Source organism: Canis aureus, chromosome 25 (assembly GCF_053574225.1).
Source record: "Canis aureus isolate CA01 chromosome 25, VMU_Caureus_v.1.0, whole genome shotgun sequence".
In the NCBI taxonomy this organism is placed as follows: Eukaryota; Metazoa; Chordata; class Mammalia; order Carnivora; family Canidae; genus Canis; species Canis aureus.
Genome location: NC_135635.1, coordinates 38,706,784 through 38,726,829, shown reverse-complemented (window position 1 = coordinate 38,726,829; position 20,046 = coordinate 38,706,784). Strand labels below are relative to the sequence as shown.

The 20,046-nt window shown below is 35.6% G+C and overlaps 1 pseudogene; it reads right to left on the bottom strand.

The window, feature by feature from the left end:
- Nucleotides 1-16,798: 16,798 nt before the first annotated feature.
- Nucleotides 16,799-18,124, bottom strand: LOC144297517 (heterogeneous nuclear ribonucleoprotein A1-like 2; annotated as a pseudogene).
- Nucleotides 18,125-20,046: the final 1,922 nt, after the last annotated feature.

Below are 20,046 nucleotides of genomic sequence, written 5' to 3'. Positions count from 1 at the left end.
TTATTTTTTAAAAAGATTTTATTTATTTATTCATGAAAGACAGAGTGAGAGAGAGAGGCAGAGACATAGGCAGAGAGAGGAGCAGGCTCCATTCAGGAAGCCCGGTGTGGGACCGGATCCCGGAACTCCGGGATCACGTCTTGATCCAAAGGCAGACGTTCAACCACTGAGCTACCCAGGTGTCCCTAAGCGTTTCCTTTTTAGAATTTATTTGTAGGGATCCCTGGGTGGCGCAGCGGTTTGGCGCCTGCCTTTGGCCCAGGGCGCGATCCTGGAGACCCGGGATCGAGTCCCACATCGGGCTCCCTGCATGGAGCCTGCTTCTCCCTCTGCCTGTGTCTCTGCCTCTCTCTCTCTCTCTCTGTGACTATCATAAATAAATTAAAAAAAATTAAAAAAAAAAAAAGAATTTATTTGTAAAAAATAAAGCAGTTTATACTCACAATTTGCTTTCCTTTCATCCAACTGGATCCAGTTCAATATGGCTTCTACTCCATATTTTATACTTTTGCATTTAATAAACAAATATATTTAAATGCTATTTATATCAAGTATTCTGTTAGTTTCTTGGAATACTTTAGAAATTAATTCATTCAAGGTTTCTAATCTCATTGAACATATAGCCTAGAAGGAATGATAGACATAAACATAAGCCAATAAATTGTTCTGTGTAAGAGAGGGCAGGAGCACAGCAAGGGGACTTAACATCCTGCAAACAATTCTAAAGGATTTGTATGACACTCAGGAAAATTTTCCTTTAAGTTGAGCTCTGAAGGATCAGTTAGACAGCTACAATGGAAAAGTAGAAGGTTTTCCAGGCACAAAGAAAAACATTTTTAAAGTTCAGGAGGGAGGTAAGAAAAGGACTGATGCACTGAAGGAACTAAAAATCCAGTATAATTGCAATAAAGAAACAGGATGAGATTGGCATTTGATGAGTACAGAGGCAGGGCAGAAACAGATCTCATAGAACATTTAAGGCCATGTTTAGGAGTTTTTCATTAAGGGCATAAAGAAGATCCTGAGTGGTTGCAAACAGAGTAGTAATATATCAGATTTCTGTTTCAACGATTATTCTGGCTACATTATAAAAAGAGCTTGCAAAAAGGCAAAAAGGTAAAAAAAAAAAAAAGCTTGTAATAATGCTAAATAGGAGGCTTACAGAGTTGAGTAAGAATGATATATGGTGTGGATGATGGGATGTGATAGTGGGTTCATCTGTATTTAATTATTCCTATAAACAAATGACTGACTAAATTAATAAATAAAGTATATATGTGTACCAATAATGACAGAGTTCCACAGCCCAAGGATTATCACTGATTCAACTGTATGTACTTGAGATCCAAAAATGGAGGGAGAAGAAAACAAGTGGATATGGGCAAAATACATGCTGGTAGTTTAAAAGATAAACTTAGATGGTTGATGATGAGGGGTGAGAGGATTCAGCATGATGTACTGAACAGCCAATAAGGTTGTCATTAACTATGGTAAGGAATGCTGAAGCAATATACATGCAATTAAGAACTATAGAGGAGCAAACTAGACTGGAGATGTAAATTTTGAAGGGTTTAGCTGCCAATAGAAGATGTAAAGATCAAAGAGATCACTTATCCCAAGAGCATGGGCAGTGTTGAACATCCAAGAAACTCCAACATGGAATGGTGAGACAGAGAAGAAACAGTTATCCAGAGAAACAGAGAAGGGATGAAAATACTTTTGGAGAGTGAGGCCCTATAATCATGAAAAGAAAATATTAGGAACAAAAAAAGAGAACAGTCCATGTGTCAAATGACTTGACATATCAAATGAGGTGAAGACTGAAAAGACTTTTTTGGACTTGTGATGTCGAGGTGAATACTGATTTGATGTAGGATTTCAGTGAAGTAATTTTATTTTTGTGTCTGAAATAAACAGGTGACACAGCACAAATTGGGGGAGAGTAAGTGCATAACAAAACAGAAGGTTCAGATGAGGGCTGAGATTATTATTTAAAATTATTCCTGTCTAAAAAAAAAAAAATTATTCCTGTCTATTCAATTTATTTCCAGCAGTGATCACAGCCAGGGGAGGTAAATAAGACGAGCAATAGGAGCAGAGCAAAATCCAGCCTCAATGTCTCTCTGGGTCACCCACTCAGAACTTCCTCTTCATTGTGTAACAATTCATCATTATTACTAATTCCAGAAGCATTTACACTGCAATTCTACCAGGAAAAGGCTACTTCCCATTCTTTCCATCCCACCTTTTTTTTTTTTTTAAGCAGACCATTGCATAAATAATTTCCAGTCCCTGTGAAAACATTCTAAAGAAACGCTAGAGATGACAAGTTCTTGTCTTACCCTTAACTGGTCACTGCAATTTCCAGGAACACACACAGTGTGGCTGAAAGGAGACTCAAAGGTTAGTGGTTTCAGGAAGGGGAATAATATGTGTCTTGAAGGAATGTAAAAAAAGTTCAACTTGTGTGGCCTCAGAAATTAAGAGAGGGAAGATTATTTTTAGCTTCTCAACAGACAAGTGAGGAGAAAAACCACCACCTGGAGCAGATGAAAAGCCCCACATAATTGCATTGATTTGGTCCTAACACCATAGCATGGGTGGAACTCCAGTGGGACCTGTAGAAACAGGAAAGGGTTTACAGATTTAAGCAATGCCCTGTGCTGAGACATGAACAGAATCACCATGAATAGGAGTTTAGGGGCACCTGGGGTGGCTCTGTGGGTTAAGCATTTGACTTCAGCTCAGGTCATGATACTGGGGTCCTGGGACTGAGCACCGCATGGGCTCCCTGCTCAGCAGGGAGTCTGCTTCTCCCTCTCCCTCTGACCCTCCTCCTTGCTTGTGCTCTCTCGCTCTCTCTCTCTGTCTCAAATAAATAAATAGAATCTTTTAAAAGAATGACAGGAGTTTGAATTCTTGGACTGCTAGTTGAACTGGTAAGAAAAGGGGGAGAAGCCTGAGTTCTGTTAATTTGCCACAGTACTGGAAGATCATTCAAGCTACCTGCATCCTTAAAAGACACCGTTGAAATCTGCATGCATATTTGAGGTTTATACCAAGTTCCACAACACTCTAAATCTTACTTCTTAGTATGTGAGAAATACTATATTTTAGAATCTTTTGCCTGTTTACTATTTTTAATTTAGAAAAATAGTTCCATAGAAATTTTTTTATTTGCTTTTTCTCTTACTTGACCCCCATTCAAACGTCTAATCAAACATGACTTTACCTTCTAGTCACTTTTTTACCAAACATTCCCTACAACTTACTTTGTGTTTATATATTTTTTAAAAATCAATAATTTTTACTAGAATGGCTTGCAGATATTAAAAACTTCATCTTTGGGTGAGGAGATATTTATAACAGTTAACCATATGGATAAAACAATTTTTGAAATACATCAGATTTTACCTTTTAAAACATAAGGCTAGGGATCCCTGGGTGGCGCAGCGGTTTAGCGCCTGCCTTTGGCCCAGGGCGCGATCCTGGAGACCCGGGATCGAATCCCACGTCGGGCTCCCCGTGCATGGAGCCTGCTTCTCCCTCTGCCTGTGTCTCTGCCTCTCTCTCTCTCTCTCACTGTGTGCCTATCATAAAAAAAAATAATAATAAAAAAATAAAAAAATAAAAAATAAAACATAAGGCTAAAATATATAGTGTCTGAAGCAACTTTACCTAGGGAAAAACTTTATCCAAAGCAGAATATGTTATGGGGAAAAAAGGCATTGAGCTGATTCTTTTTTTTTCTTTTTAAAGATTTTATTTATTTATTCATGAGAGACACAAACAAAGAGAGAGGCAGAGACACAGGCAGAGGGAAAGGCAGGCTCCATGCAGGGAGCCCGATGCAGAACTCGATCCCGGGACTGCAGGATCACGTCCTGGGCCGAAGGCAGGCGCCAAACCGCTGAGCCACCCAGGGATCCCCAGAGCTGATTCTGAGATAAAAATATAAATATTATGTTGAGTAATAACATATAAATTCATTAATATCTGTTAATAATCTAACAAAAATTTCTTTACCAAATAAATAGCTAATAGAAAGTGAAACTCTGGGAAGGTAAAGAAAAGCTCAGTTCTTAAAAAGCCAAGATTTTGGAATAAAACACAGAAGAAGGTAGGACTGTGTCACTAAGATCTGTAAGGAAGGGACGCTGGGGTGGCTTGGTGGTGAGAGTCTGCCTTTGTCTAAAGGCATGATCATGGAGTTCTGGGATTGAGGCCAGCATCCCGCTCCCCCTAGGGAGCCTGCTTCTCCCTCTGCCTATGTCTCTGCCTCTCTCTCTGTGTCTCTCATGAATAAATAAATAAAATCTTTTAAAAAAAACCTGTAAGGAAAATTGCTAAGGACAGAAAATGTCAATAGGCAGGTAGGCTATAAACCCTAGAACAATAGGGTTGTAATTATAAAAGTTATAAAAAACAAAATTTAGTTTTACAAAATGAATCACAGGAGTTAAAAGCCTCTCATATATCAGCAACTTTTTGAGCCTGGCAAATAATATTAAGCACTAAATGAAAATATGTTTACTGACTAAATGAATAAAAGAATGTATTTTAGTTTCAAAGTATTTTATTTAAAACTTTTTTATACAATCTTTCATTTGGTCTTGTTCTAAGATAACATCTGAGTATACCATGGAGAAAATGTTAACTTAATAGATCTGTTAGAACATTCATTCTGTAACTTAGTTAATGTAACTTGGGCTATGCCAGCAACTGTGGTAAGTGCAAGAAATAAAATAAAAATGGTCCTTATCCTCAAAGAATTTACAATCTAATTTAGAGCATAGCCAATTACAATGTCCTAAGATGTATATACAAAATTATATGAGAGGATTTTTTTAAAGGGGAATCTATTAACTCTGCTCTTGGTACTTAAGGGTTCAAAACAAATTCTGGTTCAATAACTGAGAACTCTATTTTAAATGATGATATGAGTGAATTAGTAGTAAAATGAAAGAAAACTAAAAAATATTTAAGAGTATTATTATTTTTTTAAAGATTTTAAAAATGAGGGCACTTTCTTTGATTCATCAAAGTATGCTGATGCTATACACATGCAAGAAAGTAGGATTACCAGTGTGAGTGGGTTACAGGATAGGATATACAGAAGAGAAAACAGACATTGCAGTAGTCTTTTTACTTCCTGGAAAATGATAAGGTCTGGAAAATGGGTATCAAAATTGGGAAGAATTAGACCTTTTCTTTCAAAATTAAGAAAAAGTTATTTTAATAATCAGATATAGAGGAGCACCTGGGTGACAGAGTTGTTTAAGTGGCTATTGTTTTCAGCTTCTAAGGGTGATCTTAGGGTCCTGAGATTGAGCCCTGGTGGGGCTGGGCACTCAGTGGGGAGTCTGCTTAGGATTCTTTCTCCCACTCCTTCTGCCCCTCTCACTCAAGCTTTTTTTCTCTCTCTCTAAAATAACTAAATATTTTTAAAAAAATAAGATATTGAACATGAAGAAGCAAAACATTCCCAGGGACATAGGGGAATAGTAAGTCCTGAACTCTGATGTGTAATGAACAAAAGGAAGGAAACAAAGGCTTTAGTGAAAATCAAGCCAACCTTCTCTGCTAACAATTGCAGATGACCCATTCTTTACTCAGGTGATGTGTTGTACATTTGCAGGCAGGTTGCCTCATTTATTCTTGCCAACTACCTTGTGAAGAAATAATTTCTTCATCTTGCCTTAGAATACCAAGGCTTGGTTACTCTGTAAAAGAATAAGGATTAAAACTCACATTTTGTCTTCAAGCCCATTTTCCTTTCCATTTCAACATCTCCTCCTCGGAGTTAAAACACCTTTTGAACTCTTCATAAAAAGATCCCTAAATTTTTCAGGCAAGGCAAAAGCAAATTGCACAGTGACTTTCCATCCTGAAGAACACAATTCCAAAGACCAGAAACTTTCAATTAGGTTGAGAGAGTTGGATAGAAGGGAAAATCTACATTCCTAGCAAAACTTACATCCTTAAAAAAGTACCAGTACAAATGGGCAAATTTTAACTTGGTGGAGTTCTGAGGTATTTGTATTTTTTCTTATTGTAAGTACTCTTGGGATAAGGATGTTGTCACTTATTTTTGGTAAAATTAATATTTTCTCTTATTTTCTCTAGAAAAAAAGTAGCAGTAAGTTAAGTGAGAACCAAACTTCATCTTCCTATTGAGTTTCAAAAGTGGTAAGTGGGCTCTATGTTCACAATTGTACAATTGCCTTATATTTGTCACAATTGTACAATTGCCTTATATTTTGTCAGCATAGAATTGAATGTTTTCATAAGTGGATTTTTTAAGGAGTATAATGTTCTTCCCTTTTTGAAAGCAGCTGTTTGCAAAAACCAGGAACATCATACCCAGTTATTTGCTGAAAATCTCAGTCTTATATTCCATAATAAGAATTGGGTACAAAATGTACACAACACAGACTTTCCCCCAACCATGTGTTCACTATTAAATCCTTAAGTCCAAGAAATTTAAGATTTCACTTAAAGATATAGATTTTAAGGAAGTAAATGGACAAATATGCCAATTTAAATATTCAGAGTTATTTAGCATAATGAAAAATTTAAAAAAAATTTTTATCTTCAAATTTAAATTTATTAAGACATTCAGATGTCTGTCAGTCTACATCCAAATTTGCTACTAAAAATAAAATAAAGTTACATCCCACATTAGGAATATCAAGTCTGAAAAACACTTTTTGAGCCAAGCCTATTGCATAAATAAATGACTAGTTTCTTTTCATATCAAAATTCCCATAAAAAATTACATTCCCCCCTCCCCAGTTCTACCTTTTGCCATGATGAATGTAAAAATTTAAATATGACACATCCTTGTCAAAGAAAAGGGTGCAAAGTCTATTAACAGCTTTAAAATTGGCATTTGTAGAGTGTGATCATACAGTTATGTACTCATTCCCAAAGTGCAAATATTGCCAAAATTTAACACTGTTTTGATTCAGTTGCAAGCATGTATCCAATAAGAAGAGAAAGTTGTCAGCAAAATTTAGGACATCTAGGTATTGGATGGCTCAGTCAGTTATGTGTCCAACTCTTGATTTTGACTCAGATCATGATCTCAGGATTGTGGGATTGAGCCCTGTGTTAGGCTCCCTACTGAGCATGGAGCCTGCTTGAGAGTCTCTCTCTCTCTCCCTCTGCCTTTAATCCCTGCTCACACTCTCTCTCTCTTAAAAAAAAAAAAAAGAAATTTAGAATATCCATTCAATGGAATACTATGCAGCTGTTAAAAAGAATAATAGCACATTTTTCCGTATGGACTTGCAAAATCCATGCTATTTTATAAGTGAGAAAATCAGGATACAGAATATTATAGTATGATTACATTTTATAAATGTCTGCAAATCTTTGTACACATACTGTTATGCATATACTAAAAGTTCTGAAGTAATCAAACAAAAAATTGAGTTGTATTTATATTTATGACTGATATGCTACATATTTTATTTGTATATTAATGGTAAAGGAGCACCTTTTTAAAATAGTATGGGGCCCTCTAATTTCTTCATTTCTTCAATCACTTACTTAAGAAATATTTACTGATCATCCAGTAGATGCTAGTCTCTGGGACAGATAATATGAATTCATAGATGAACAAAGGGCCATAAACGAGAAAATCAGCAACTACAAGAGTGTGGCATAGATTTGGAGGGCAATGTATATGAGTACTTTAAATATCTCATAGCATCAACAGGGTAAAGGAAGCTCTGTCCTCTGCTAAATCTGAAGCTGCATCAATAGTAGTCATGCAGATAAGGGAGGAAATATTCCAGGAATAGAGATAAGTAGTACAAAGTTGTATTTTGAAGTTGTATGAATGAACTGTAAGCTATCTAAAGACACAGAAGGATTTAAATTTGGAAGTTAGGAACTAGAAAAACAAGCAAATAATCGTGACTTTGCATGGAAGATGAGAATGTAATAAAAGAGTTTAGTAAAAAAAAAAAGTTTAGTCAGAGAAATAGGGTTGTATTTGAAAGATAGAAAAATAACTCAGAAACAGAATGAAGAACAATATGGAAAACAGTATGCATAGCTCAAGTAAACACAAAATCTCCACACAACTAAAGTCAACTCTTTTTAAAAAAAATACTCAAGCATCTATAATTTGAGCCTTTACCTGTGATCATGCAAGGAATTTTAACCCCATGCCTAAAATTTCTGAAACTCTTCAGTGGATGTTTACATGTTTTAATGACTTCTCAATCTACCTCTCCTACCTTCTTTAGGATCACTTCTGTTATTTTGTCATGTTTCTTCCCCATATTTCTGCTAATAACTCTCAATAAAGATTTAAAGAAATCACAGGAAAACAAAATAGAAACTTAAAATTGACTATCAGATCGTTCTTGCCCTTGTGTGCATTAACCCTGCCTGTTCATAGGGGCTCCCACAATATGTACTGCTTCTCAAACTTGTTTCTACTCAGACCAGAGGCCTCTCTCTGACAATACTTCTTTACCAGGTCCCAGCACTCCTAAGAGCAAGAAAAAGAAAAACAATAACCCATAATCACTTTGCCAAATAGTAATCTTGACACCCATTGAAAAGGATTCTTTTGCTTTATTTGCAGAGCTTTTCCTAGGAATTTTAGCTAAGTGTCTTTAACTTTTGTAATCAGAGGGTAATGGGTTTTTCCAGATAAATGAACCCCAAAATGACTTGCACAATTCCTGGAATATTAAAGTAACCATAGAGAGCTTTTAAACCAATAATTTTTTCTGTATTTGCCACACAAGTAATTCAAGAACAAATGATACTAAGGGAGAGCCTGGGTGGCTCAGTCAGTTAAGCATCCAACTCGATCTCAACTCAGGTCTTGATCTCAGGGTTGTGGGTTCAAGCCCTATCCAAGCCCAGCATGGAGTCTACTGAAAAAAAAAAAAAAAGGAAGAAGAAGAAGAAGAAAAAGAAAAAGAAAAATTAATATCTCTCAAAAAAGAGAAAGAGAGAGAGAAAGGAGGAAATATTAAGGGTGAATTAAAGTGGGGTGGTGTATGTTGAGACAAAACTAACAGATATAAGAATAAAGAAAAACTAATGGAGTTGTGTGGAGGACTTCCAGGTTTTCTGCCAAACAACTGGGTTACAAAGGAAGGTTTAAGGATCTTCTATGTGACTGCAATTACTGATACATGAATTTCATTATATGTTTTAGAGCCCCATATGAGATTAAGATTATTCTGGGAAAGTTAAGTCCCCAGGAGTCTGGCATTATAGAGTGGATACTGAAAAAGAAAGTGAAAATTGTCAAAATACAGATAGAAGAATTATTCATATGGTTCATACCTATTAATCAATTCAATTTACATATACACAAACAAGTGCCCAAACAGTAACTACCAAAGATTGATACCTTTGATTAAAAGGTTAAATAGGGGCACCTGGGTGGCTCAGGCGGTTAAATGTCTGACTCTTGATTTCAGCTCAGGTCATTATGTCAGAGTTGTGAGACAGAGCCCCACATCGGGCTCCCTGCTGAGATTGGAGCTTGCTTAAAGATTTGCTCTCCCTTTCTCTCTGCCCCTCCCCCATGTCACACACACACTCTCTCTCTCTCTCTCAAAAACAAGTTGATAAAAAGTAAAAATGTGATGGATATATCATTTGCAGATATGTCAGATACAGTATTATTTCATTCATATGTGGAATTTAAGAAACAAAACAAAAAAGCAAAAGGAAAAAAAAAAGAGGCAAACCAAGAAACAGACTCTTACCCATAAAGAACAAATTGATGGCTACCAGAGGGGAGGTGGATGAGAGGATGGGTGAAGTAGGTGATGGAGATTAAGGAAGGAAATTGTCGTTAGGAGCACTGGCTGTTTTATGGAAGTTTGGAATGAATATATTGAACACTTGAAACTAATATTACACTGTATGTTGACTAACTTGAATTTAAATAAAATTTCTTTTAGTAAAAGAAAAAATGTGATGGAAATCTTAAAGAGGTGTTAAAGAGGTGGCACAAAAATAAATCATTGTAATTATTTTGTGACAGCTTTTCTGATTAAGATAAATGATATCCATTATGTTGACTACCGAATAAAGAATTTGACTTAGATGCTAGAAAAGAATTGTTAGGGAACCAGTATGAAATGCTGGTTAGGAAATGCGCCACTTAGGAAATGCGCCAATGTACTGCTGTGAAGTCTGAATAGAATATTTCTTGGAGCTGGTTCTGATTCAGATTCAAACTCAGTTCTAATTCTTTATGCATAGCCCACTCCATAAAGGAAATTATTTTTTTTCATAAAGGAAATTAAAGGAGCAATCTGAAATAGGCATTACGATATTCCAGTGGAACACTCCTGATCTATTATTAGACATTACAGGATGTAAATAGGGGAAATCCATGGGTTACCAATACAGATCTTCGGTTTTCACTGTCATATGAAAGGCAGGCTTGTTGATGGCAACACCACCAATTTTTGTTCTTTTGATCAAAAGTCTTGATATCATCATTGATTCCTCTCTTTCACCCACATTGCATATCCAATTCTTTGAGAATTGTATCACTTTATCAATTGTATCACTTTAATTGTATCACTATTTGTATTACTTTATATTTTTTAAAAAGATTTATTTATTTATTTTAAAGAGAGAGTGTGCACAGATGAGCAGGGGGAGGGGCAGAGGGAGAGAATCTTCAAGCAGACTCCCAGCTGAGCAAAGAACCCAACATGGGACCTGATCCCACTACCCATGAAATCATGACCTGAGCCAAAACCAACTCAGATGCCTAACCAACTGAGCCACTCAGGTGTTTCTATTCGTATCACTTTAAAAATAGATATCTGTTACAATCACTTTGGTCAGAGTCCCCATCAACTCATGACTATCCTGCCTCATCCTAACTCCCTTTACCCCTCCCAAGTATCTATTTTCAACTAGCTAACCAGGGTGAATCGTTTAACTTTATGTCAGGTCATAACATTCATTTGTTCAAAATTCTCCAAAGGTTCCCTATCTCACTTAGTAAGATCTTAACCACTTATAATGATCTATAGAGGACTAACCAGCTCCCACCACCACCACCACTCTCCTCATATCTCTGAATTGACTTTGACTCTTTCCCTACTCTTTAGTCTCCTGCCATACTATTGGCCTCCTATTGCCCCCCAAAGCACACCAAGTGTAGTCCTGCCTTGAGGCCATTGTGCCCAGTTGTTTCCTTTGTCTACAACATTAAATTCTCTCACCATCAAATCTCACTTGAATTTCTTAGTGAGTCTTTCCCATAATTATTTTTAAAAATAATTCCTTGGGGCAACTGGGTGGCTCAGTTAAGTGTCAGGTCATGATCTCAGGGCCCTGGGATCAAACCCCACATCAGGTTCCATGCTCATGGGGAGCCTGCTTCTCCCTCTCTTCCCTGCTCATCCTCTCTACCTCTCTTTCCCTCAAGTAAATGAAATATTTTTTTAAAAATAAAATAAAAAATAATTCCTCATCACTGTCTCTGCTGCTGTATTTATTTTTCTTTTTGTCTACAAAATTTTTACATTCTTGCATACAATATAATTTATTTATTTATTTGTCCTTTTTTTTTTTTCTTCGGGATATCAGCCTTTCCCCTTCCTGACTAGCCACATCTGAACATATATGATCCCTATGGGGAGGGAATTCATGCTCTGGTATATTCCAAGCACTTCATAAACTACTTGGTACAATTTTTGAGACTAATAGGAGTCAATTATGACTTTTTCTTAATCAGCCAGTGCCAGATACTGCAATTAGTATAATTCATAACAGTCTGACCACTGCATTGAACAATGAATGCTATTCATTGATACTAACACTTGATTGAGGGTGACAGAAAGAGCCGTATGGCACTGCACCTTAAACCACTTTATGGGACATCATTAGTTTAATTTTAAAATTAGTGACATTAATCATATCCCTTGGGACCCCTTTTCAAAAGTGTTTAAAGAACCATCATTAGTTCAGATATTTTAGCTCTCGCACCCTTATAGGAACTGTCCCTATGCAGTTAAATAAATATTTCATTAATGGATAGAATATGAATTAATATGAATTAAGTGAAGAATTGTTTCTATAAAGATGGAGCATTTTGGGAAAATGAGTCACTAAAAAGATATTTTTGGATTAAATATGAATAAAAATCTTTAAAGATTAGCAAAAATCCTAAAAATCTGGGCAGATTTCACATACAAATTGTTTGAAAAAAATATGTTTAAGCTCTGACTCTATTTGAAACAATCTTAAACTGGTTATCTTAAATAATGCTTTATAGATGTAAGATTATTCAAGAATAAGGAGGCAAAAACCAATAAAAAAGTAATAACCTTGGCCTTATCAAAGGACTGGAGAATGAATGTACATTTACATGTTTTTAGTTTTATATACTCTTTCATACAGATTTTATTTTCTCAACCATCTGAGAGTTAAGACATGATGTTCATTTTCTCCTAAATAGCTCCTTAAAACAGGCAAGTATTTCCTATTTCTTTATGTTTTCTAAAAATAATGATATTCTCTTTCATAACCACAGTACAATTATGAAAATCAGGAGAAATTTATAGAGTCAAGACATTAGCATGGGAACTATACATTATTTAATCTGCAAACCTTAATCATATTTTGCTAATTTCCTCAATAATATCTTCTATAGCACAAGAAAATCCCATTTGCTTTCATCATTTGGTTAAGTGATGTCTACAAGTTTCTCCACTATATAAATTTATGATTTTTCCTTTTGTGCTCAAGTAATCTGTGGAAAGACACTTTGAGAATATGTAAATATTCTTCTTCCCCTACCCTCCCAACTACCACCTGGTCTACTTTCCAATATCATTTTATACAGTTACCATGTCTTTTTTTTAAAGATTTTATTTATTTATTCATGAGATACACACAGAGGGAAGCAGAGACATAGGCAGAGGGAGAAGCAAGCTTCTTGCAGGAAGCCTCATGCAGGACTCGATCCCAGGACCCTGGGATCATGACCTGAGCTGAAGGCAGACACTCAGCCACTGAACCACTGAGTTGCCCCTAGTTACCATGTCTTTTTGGTTTTCTTTAATCTAAAATAGTTCAGCAATGTTTCTTTGTCTTTGAATATATTAATAGTTTTGAAAAGTGCATGGCAATTATTTTATAAAATATCTATCAGTTTGGGTTTTTTATATTTTATAATAATTAACACTCAGTTATGAATACATGTTATAATTTTTAAAATTTCATTTAAATTCAATTAGCCAACATATAGTACATCATTAGTTTCAGATGTAGAGTTCAGTAATTCATCAGTTGCATATAACACCCATGCTCATCATATCATGTGCCCTTCTTAATCCCCATCACTCAGTTATCATGGACATTTTTCACACAACTGGAACAAATAATCCCAAAATTTGTATGGAACTAGAAAAATCCCTGAATAGCCACGGGCATGTTGAAAAAGAAAACCAAAGTTGGTGGCATCACAATTTCAGACTTCAAGCTCTATTACAAAGCTGTGATCATCAAGACAGTATGGTATTGGCACAAAAACAGATATATAGATCAACGTGAAAGAGTAGAGAACCCAGAAGTGGACCCTCACCTCTATGGTCAATTAATTTTTGACAAAGCAGGAAAGAATATTCAATGGAAAAAGACAGTCTCTTCTTCAACAAATGGTATTGAGAAAATTGAACAGCCACATGTACAAGAATGAAACTTACATCATATACAGAGATAAGCTCAAAATTGATGAAAGACCTAAACGTGAGACAAGAATCCATCAAAATACCTAGAGGAGAACATAAACTCTTCAACTTTGGCCACAGCAACTTCTTGCTAGACACATCTCCAAAGCAAGGGAAACAAAAGCAAAAATGAACTATTGGGACTTCATTAAGATAAAAAGCTTCTGCACAGCAAAGGAAGTAGTCAACAAAACTAAAAGACAACCTACAGAATAGGAGAAGATAAAGGGCTAGTATCCCAGATCTATAAAGAACTTATCAAACTCAACACCCCAAAACCCAATAATCAGTCAATAAATGGGCAGAAGACATGAATATTTCTCCAAAGAAGAATACAAATGCCGACATGTTATAATTTTTAAAGTCCAATCCATTTAACTGAGAGGCTTTTTCCAATAAAATTGTACTCTTTGTGTTTAATAATTACTTACCAGGATTTTGTTATGATTATTTTATTTTATTTGTGCACTAACAAAAATTGTAATAACAATGACTTCAGAAGAATCAGAGTTAGGTATTTAAAAAATTCTCAGGGGGCACCTGGGTGGCTCAGTGGTTGAGCATCTGCCTTTGGCTAAGGGTGTAATCCCAGGGTCCTAAGATCGAGTCCAACATTGGGCTCCATGTAGGGAGCCTACTTCTCCCTCTGCCTATGCCTCTGCCTCTCTGAATCTCTCACGAATAAATAACTAAAAATATTTTTTAAAAGTATAGTATGTATTCATAATTAATGTTATATGTTACTGTAATCTACAGGATTCAGCATAAATTTTTTCACAATGTTTTATAGATCAAAGTACTGAAAAATTTCATTCAGATAAATATGGAAACAGAAATAGAGAAAGTTTTGTTACAGCAATGCCATTTGATTTGTTGTTCTCCTTTTCAGTTATGTACCAAAAATTATACAAGAAACTATCATCAATTATTATTATCGATACCCCTTCAATTTTATTGAAAGCAAAGAAATGTAAATATTCTTTCAAATGTATTTGTCATCTATAAGTAGAGTAATCCCCTTTCTAAACATGCACCAGTATTTCATTTAGTGTTAATTGACCCAATGGAGTTTACAACACCCAGGAAATAAACTCAAGAGAAAAAAAAAGATATATATATATATCTTTCTTTTATAGAGAAAGGCAATTTTGATGGAGAAGTTTGGAAAAGAGAAATTTTAGGCAAGTACATATGAAATTGAAGATTTAGACAATGAATCCCTTTATGCTATCTCTGTCAGCACAACCTTTGCAAACATCACCAAGATAACAGTACTCAAGTCTGAAAACGACTGAACTTAATCTTACAGAAGATCCTTTTTAATTTCTAAACATTTTATGAAACATAAATTCCAGGAAATTTGGAACAGTGCAATTTTTGCCAACTACTGGTAAGCAAATCACTGGGGTTTGTTACAGTAGTAAAAAAGATTCATATGAGTAAATGAGGTAACAGGGTATTTCAACTTCTATTGTTGAAAAAGTTAGTAAATATTATTAAACTATTTTACACTTTAAAGGGAACAGTTTGGAAGACTTAAAGAGATTTGAGCAAAGGGCCTGTGATGGATTTGATTAGGCACATAGCTAACAATGATGAATTATGAATTATTTGGATCTGGTCAAAATCATTGTAGATACCAAAGATTTTAAATTATAATCATTAGTGATTGGAAAATTTTAGCTATGCACATCCCTATTTTTTTTATAACTTGATTTAGTGCACATGAATTTAGATACAATAACACATGATTTTAAAATATTTCCTGGATAGGGATACCTGGGTGACTCATTGGTTGAGCATCTGCCTTTGGCTCAGGGCATGATCTCAGGGTCCCGGGATTGAATCCTGCTTCCTGCAGGAAGCCTGCTTCTCTCTCTGCCTGTATCTCTGCCTCTCTCTGTGTGTCTCTCATGAATAAACGAAATCTTTGAAAAAACCAAACACTTTTGTTAAGATCCACACTTCAAGAGGCATCCATACTGGAAAGGAAGAAATAAAACTTTTATGTCACTATTTGTGAATGACATAATACCCAAAATCAACAAAAAAATAGTAAAACTAATAAATGAACCCATTAAAGTCAGGATACAAATTAATACAGATATATGCTCCCCACAAGAAGTCTGCTTCTCCCTCTGCCTATGTCTTTGCCTTTCTCTGTGTGTCTCCATGAATAAATAAAATATAATAAAATTTTCCTGGAGAAAGGTGATCAAGAGGTACAAACCTTCAGTTATAAAATAAATAAGTATAAGGTATGTCATACATTTGTAACATGATATCTGTAGCTCACTTTGCTGTACAATATATATGAAGGTTGTTAGAGTAAATCCTAAGAGTTCTTGCCACAAAGAAAAACGATTTAAAAAATTTTCTTTTTATTGTATCTATATGAGATAATGGATGCTAACTAAACTTATGATAATCAATTCACAATATATGTAATTCAAACCATTATGTTTTGCACCTTAAACTTATACAGTGATGCATTTCAATTATATTTTGACACAACTGGAAAATAATATGTAAAATTAAAATATCTTCTGGATTATATTTAAGGGAAAATACTTATCTGCAAAAATATTTTATTATTTTTTGAATCCCTTGCATCTGGTTTTCTTTTCCCTTCAAAACCCCAGAGTGCAATGTCTTCTAACTCCTTTATGTTCTTGGTCCTCACTCAATATTGCCCTTGTTTTCATATTTTTTTCACTTAATATTCTTTTGATTCCATTATACTCTGATTCCCCCTCCCCAATTCCAGTAATTTACTCCAGTTTTGTGATAGCCTTTGTCAGGTACCAATTCAAATAATTTGTTTCATATGCTCTACTTAGGCTTCACTTGTACTCTCTTGGTTACCTCTTCAAAGTGCTGAGTGCTTCAAGACTAGGGATCCTACTTTACAACCAATATGTAGGAGACAGAAGCATGATATTGTCTTCATACTGTTTTCTTTTTTTTTTTAAAGACACATTTATTCAGCATCATGATCAGACTATTACATTTAGCAATCAACAGCATGGGTGCAAAAAAAAAATCTACATTATAATCCTTTGTTGGAATGCTTTACACTTTCCACAGAACAGAAACTAAAATAATCTGTTATACAATTAATCACAAATACAGTCCTCAAGTTTTTTGCCCATACACATGAGTATTGTCTAAAACATGTCTTCTTTGTAGCAGCTAGGCCCTGCCACCACTGTGCTTGGCTGAGTTCACAAATCTGTTGTAACCTATAGCTTCCTTGTCACTTCTCTGGCTCTCCTCTCCTGCTAAGCTTTGTTTCCTGGCGTAATTAAAACCTCTGCCACTGCCATAGCTGCTGCTGCTGCAACCACCATAGCCATCTTGGTTTCGTGGTTTGGCAAAGCATTGGTCTCCACCACCATAGAGGTCAGAGCTTCTGCCTCCAAAATTTCCTCCTTTCATGGGTCCAGAATTTGAGGATTGATTGTTGCAATTGCCAAAATCGTTATAGCTTCCACCACCTCCAAAGTTGCTTCCATCATCACCAAATCTGTTATAGCCATCTTCACTGCCACTGTATCCACCACCACCTCGACTGCCACCAAAGCCACCTCGACCACTGAAGTTCCCTCCAGACCAAAGTTGTCATTCCCCCCAAAACCACCTCCATGACCACCATCAAAGTTTCCAGAACTACTTCAGCCTCTTTGGCTGGACGAAGCACTAGCCATCTCTTGCTTTGATAGGGCTTTCCTTACTTCACAGTTGTGGTCATTCACAGTATGGTATTTTTGAATGACAATCTTGTCTACAGAGTCATGGTCATCAAATGTCACAAAAGCAAAACCTCTCTTTTTGCCACTGCCTCGGTCAGTCATGATTTCAATCACTTCAATTTTCCCATACTGTTCAAAATAATATCTTAGATGATGTTCTTCAGTGTCTTCTTTAATGCCACCAACAAAAATCTTTTTCACAGTTAAGTGGGCACCAGGTCTTTGAGAATCTTCTTGTGAGACAGCCCTCTTTTGTTCCACAACTCTTCCATCCACCTTGTGTGGCCTTGCCTTCATGGCTGCATCCACCTCCTCCATGGTGGCATACATGACAAACCCAAAGCCTCTGGAGAGCTTGGTGTTGGGGTCTCTCATTGCCACACAGTCAATGAGCATTCCCCATTGCTCAAAATGGCTCCTTAGAGTCTCATAGGTTGTTTTGAAGCTCAAACCACTGATGAAGAAATTCCACAGCTGCTCAGGCTCTTTGAGAAACTCTGACTTAGACATGACGGCAGTGGGAGTGGAGACTTTAACGATGCTTACTTGGCAGCGTCCAGGGGGAGAAAGTTCATACTGTTTTCCTACCAGCCAGAGACTGGATCTTTTTCTCTTTACTCCAACAATTGCCATGGCTAAGCTATCTAATATCACAGTTTTATGGTTTACAACTGGACTATATTACTCCTATATTGAGTCTAAATTATTTTTCTCAACCAAGTAACATTATAAATGCCCTTACATATTTATGACCCCCCTGATAATTATGTTTAGCATTTTATTGGCTCCTTAAGCTAGTCAAACACAATCACACTCTATGTACGCAATAGCTATTGAATTATGTGTTATAGATAATCCCACACTGACCTCTCTCCTCATTCTTGATCTCATTCTTTCTCCACATCTGTAATATAAACCCTTTACTCCAAGCCTGGACTGATTTCATCATCTGTTAGCTTATTCATGTTGTACTTGACATCTTCAGCTTTTCATATTTGAGTTTCCCAATGTTCTTCAGCATAGACTTTCAACTCCTGCTTCTTTTTTTTTAGAGTTCTTTGTGAGAAAGTAGTTTACCCTCACAGTGTGCTTTCCTTTCATCCAACTGAACTTGATACAATATGGTTTCTTTCCCACATTTTATGTTTTCACCTTTATTTAATAACTTGCCTGCTGATCTCTAGAAAGAACTAGAAAAAACATGTTTGAACACCATACATCCTTGGTCTCAAGATATTAGAACTGCCTAGATCTATCCAGTCCTTGTAAGTAAATTGCCAGTCCTACAACTTATCAAAAGGACATTAGAATAAAATTAAGAGTTTTGAACGATAAGTCCAAGAACAAACATATTAATTTGTGTAAGGGCCACATAATCAGTCTCCTCTTTTTCCTCTTAATGTTTCTGTTATTAGTCCTGGTGATGGAAGGTGAAATAAGCTGAAAATTAGGAAGACATTTTTTAAAATGTAGATACTGGCTAAAGGATTTTATTTATATAAATGTTTGTCAAGGGACACTTGGGTGGCTCAGTGGTTGAGCATCTGCCTTTGGCTCAGGGCATGATCTCAGGGTCCCGGGATTGAATTCTGCATAGGGTTTCCTGCAGGAAGCCTGCCTCTCCCTCTGCCTGTGTCTCTGCCTCTCTCTCTGTGTCTGTCATGAATAAACAAAATCTTTGAAAAAACCAACCACTTTTGTTAAGATCCACACTTCAAGAGGCATCCATACAGGAAAGGAAGAAGTAAAACTTTTATGTCACTATTTGTGACATTATTTTCACAATTTCAAATAATTTGACAATTATTTTCAATTAATTGAAACCCCTGCTGCTTCTTAACTTTCCTCTCTGACATAATACCCTAAATCAACAAAAAACTAGTAAAACTAATAAATGAACCCATTAAAGTCAGGATACAAATTAACACACAGATATGCAGAAATAAACCTGAGTGACACACATTTGTATCTCATATATTGAATGAACAAAAAAATCAGCTTTATGTTATGAAGGATTATTGGGTTAGACAAGGAGTATCAACAGAAGGAAAAGCAACTCCTGAGAAGTTAGATATTTTGTCATCCTCAGTAGGTTTTCAGATGTTGTGGCCTTTATGAGATATGAACAAACAAATATGGGAAGTATGACAACATCAAATTATAATAGAAAGAGTTGAATAGCTTGGTGAAGTTAACAAGGTTTGTAGAATATTAAAACTGTTACATTATAATTAAAATCTGTATGGCAAGAAGTAAAGATGGTAATAGATGGTAGAGAAAAATAAATTTATAGGAGAAAGCTAAATCTGAGAAACTCTATTAGACAATTGAAGAGGACAAAAATGATCTATAGAGTATGAAGAGTAGAAATACAACCTAGGAAATAGAAGTCTTTTCTAATAAATGGGATAAAAGAAAATATCTGTCAAATATGTAATTGGAGTAATAAAACATTTCTAAATAGAGAAAGATAATGAAATATGTAGATTAAAATGGATCATTGTATTTTGGGAAATAAATAATAAAAAGAAAATCACACATATTAATTACTTCAA